Below are 3,770 nucleotides of genomic sequence, written 5' to 3'. Positions count from 1 at the left end.
ATTTATCTATCAATGGACATTTAGGTTATTTCCATGTCTTGGCTATTGTAAGTAGTACTGCTAATGAATATCGGGGTGCATGTATCTTTTCAAATTAGCATTTTTATCTTTTCTGGATATATACCCAGGAGTGGAATTGCTGGATCATATGGTAGTTCTATTTCTTGTTTTTTAAGAAACCTCCATATTGTCTTCCATAATGTCTATATCCATTTACATTCTCACCAACATTGTAGGAGGGTTCCATTTTCTGCACACCCTCTCTAATATTTATTATTTGTAGACTTTTTGATGATGGCCATTCTGACTAGTGTGAGGTGATACCTCATTGTGATTTTGATTTGCATTTCTCTAATAATTATCTATGTAGAGCATCTTTTCATTTGGCTATTTGCCGTCTGTATGTCTTTTTTGGAGAAATGTCTATTTAGGTATTCCATCCATTTTTTGATTGGATTAGTTTTTCTTTTTTTGATATTGAGTTGTGTGAGGTGTTTATATATTTTGCAAATCAACCAAGAGGGGAGAATCTTGATCCTGGGTGCTTTGAATCCTCAGAATACGGAAGAACAACCAGGCTTGCATGTTCCTCAACTGGAAGGGAGCCAAGTGAATAGGCATGTAGCACCTCAGAAGTGGGAGGACCACAGAGAATGCCCTGTAGATGGTTGAAGTAATCATGGTTAATAGCCACAATTGCAGTCTGCCCAGATCAGTGGTGCTCAACCAGTGCTGAGGGACCCTGCTTTACCAGAAGCCTCAAGATTGAGCAAGGAGAAATAGCTTGGTGCTGCTCCAGCACTGGGAGCCTGAGAAGGGACACTAAGAAACTGATGCTTTACTTTATGCTGGTACCGATTCAGGGGAGTGAGTGCTTGAGACAGATTTCCTTTGTCTTAGACCAAGTCATGCTGTTGGAGCTGTTTTCTGAGTGTCAATACCTGTTTTATTAATAATAATTTAGTGGTAATAACAGCTACCATTTACTTAATACCTACTGCTTACTGTTATGTACTGAATGTTTGTCTCCCCAAAATACCTATGAAGCCCAAACCCCCAAAGTGATAGTGTTTAGAGAGGGGTCTTTGTGAGATAATTAGAGTTAGATTAGACTATAAGTGGACTTCCCTGATGGCTCAGATGGTAAAAAGCATCTGCCTACAATGCAGGAGACCCAGGTTCAATCCCTGGGTCAGGAAGATCCCCTGGAGAAGGAAATGGCAACCCACTCCAGTACGCTTGCCTGGAAAATCCCATGGATAGATGGAGGAGCCTGGTAGGCTACAGTCCATGGGGTCACAAAGGGTCAGAGACGACTTCATTTCCACTTGCACTTTAGACTATGAGGGTAGGAGCCTCATGATGGGATTAGTGGCTTTATAAGAGAGGAAGAAAGAGAGCCCTCCCTTTCTGCACGCATGCACTGAAGAGAGGCTATGTGAGGACACAGTGAGGAGCTGAAGATCTGCAGCTCAATAAGAGAGCTCTCCCCAGGAACTACATCAGCCAGGACTGGACTTCCTAGTTTCCAGAACCATGAGAAAATAAATTTCTGTTATTTAAGCCACCCAGTCCATGGTATTTTGTTACAGCAGCTTGAGCTAAGATAGCTTCCACATGCCAGGAACTTTCCACATGTTTCAAGTAGTTCTCAAAACAACTTTGCAACGTAGCTATCTCTATCTGGTAAAGCAAACAGAAACAGAGAAATTAACTACCTTGCCCAAAGTCACACAGCCTTTGGGGGTGAGGAATACACACACACACACACACACACACACAGTCCTTAGTGCAGTGTCTAGTACAAAATAGGCACTTAGTAAAGAAACTTAGGACTCAAAAGCCCATGTTTTTTTTTCAATGTGCATTTGAACCTTTTATCCCAGCATGTCAGCTGTCTCTATGCCTTACACTCCATAGTTACCACTCAATGCAGATTCTGATTCCATTATGACATAATGGAGGTTAATGGTGTTCACCCAAAGGTGGTTCCTGGCCTGGATGGAGAGCCCAGCTTCACAGTCCCTTAAAGTTTCTCCTCTGAAGTGAGAGGACTTTGGCATAAGAACCAGTAACGGTGGGATCTTCATCAGGAACCCACAGGGGAACTTTGCTTGAGAAACTCCTCCACCAAGGCCTGGTCCTGGGCATCGCTTCTTGCTGCTCCAAGGCTTACCTGGAGAAGTCGAGGCAATCAGTAGAAGCCAGCTTAGAGGATGCTGGAAGATGTAGCCCACATGGGAAGCTGGGCTCACCATGCAAGGGGCTAGGGAAGGATGCTTGGCTCTTCCTTGGATGAGTCTAAATCCCAGAACTGGCCTGGCCTCCCAAGAATGACCCAGGGTAAAGGGCTTTTTGTTCCAAATCCTGTTTTGAGCTTCACCACAAACCCAGTGGGGTGTGGAGGGAGCTATGTACCTTCCCCCAACATGGGTCATATCTCCACATCATGCCTGAGATTCCTTTTAGTCCCCATGTGCCCTCCAGGGGCTCTGGAGTCCAGAGGCAGGGGTGAGGGAAACAGGAGGAAGAAGAGAGGAGAGGGAGATGCAGGGCAGGCGGAGGAGGGTGTTGAGAAGCCTCAGGTCCTGGGAAGAAGTGAAGCAAGAAAAGGTTTAAAGTGAATCAAAGAGCAGCTGGAGCCATGGACCCTCACTGCCTTCTTCCTTCCCCTGCTTCTCTCTTGAATGAGAAGCTCTGGGGAATGAGCAAGGAGGATGTTTCTAGCTACTAGCACACAGGAGTCGAAGAAAGTGAACAGGCAAGATACGAAGTCCAGGGTTAATAAAAAGCACCTTTACTCTAGAATTCTTCTGTGAAAACCAGAAGTAAATTTCCAGGGTAAATTTTAGTTTATCTTTCATGGTGGGGAAATGTCAGTGCCTCTCTTCTAATTAGCATTGCTAAAATGCCATAGTGAAATGGGTGACTAGAATCAAGGCTTTCATTTCCTGTCGCTTTTGTATGTGGAGCTGCCAAAGCAATCAATGTCTGTGTAGTTCTATTCCCTCGATTCTTGGTGTTCTCTCTGACAGCAAGAAATTCTCCTCCTCCATGGAACACGTATCATTTTGTTAAAACTGAATGCCTGTCATCTGTTCTTGCAACTCATGTGCATTTTATCAAAAGGTTTGAATCATTCACACAGAAGTCCCACAATGCTCTTCTCCATAGGAAGCCATTTTTCTTTCCTGAGGCTATTAAGTGGCTCACAATAAAAACCTCTAAGCACTCCTTTTTTTTTTTTTTTTTTTTTGATAAAATTACTCGCAGAATCAGTAGCATTGAGCATAGATAATAGAAAGACAATCAGATCATGTTGCATGTAACCAACCTCCCATTTAGATTTAAGTTTGTCAGTCTAACCTAGGGAATTATGGGTGCCCAGTGAACCGTTCCTGAGATTTAAGTTGCACAGAGAATTTAGCACTGTTGCTTAGACATTGATTCTTCTCAGAGTGGGTAATGGATCCAGCCATGTAACAGTCCCGGGCAGGACAGTGGGTGCATCCTTAGGATGAAGAAGAGCTCTCTTTGAGCCTAGGCATGGTTTCTCAAACGTGAAATGAAAGTGAAAGTGGCTCAGTCCTGTCTGACTCTTTGCGACCCCATGGACTGTATAGTCCATGGAATTCTCCAGGCCAGAATACTGGAGTGGATATAGCTGTTCCCTTCTCCAGGGGACCTTCCCAACCCAGGGATCGAACCAAGGTCTCCCACATTGTAGGCGGATTCTTTACCAGCTGAGCCACGAGGGAAGCCCAAGAATA

General features: G+C 44.1%; 1 non-coding gene across 1 annotated transcript; it reads left to right on the top strand.

Annotated features, from left to right (window-relative positions):
• The first annotated feature begins 1,125 nt into the window (after nucleotides 1-1,125).
• TRNAC-ACA lies at nucleotides 1,126-1,200 on the top strand. Its single transcript has one exon. It is a non-coding gene; the product is annotated as a tRNA-Cys (tRNA).
• Nucleotides 1,201-3,770: the final 2,570 nt, after the last annotated feature.

This window comes from Bubalus bubalis, chromosome X (genome assembly GCF_019923935.1).
Source record: "Bubalus bubalis isolate 160015118507 breed Murrah chromosome X, NDDB_SH_1, whole genome shotgun sequence".
In the NCBI taxonomy this organism is placed as follows: domain Eukaryota; kingdom Metazoa; phylum Chordata; class Mammalia; order Artiodactyla; family Bovidae; genus Bubalus; species Bubalus bubalis.
Note: the sequence above shows the minus strand (reverse complement) of the source record. Positions and strands in the feature narration are given on the sequence as shown.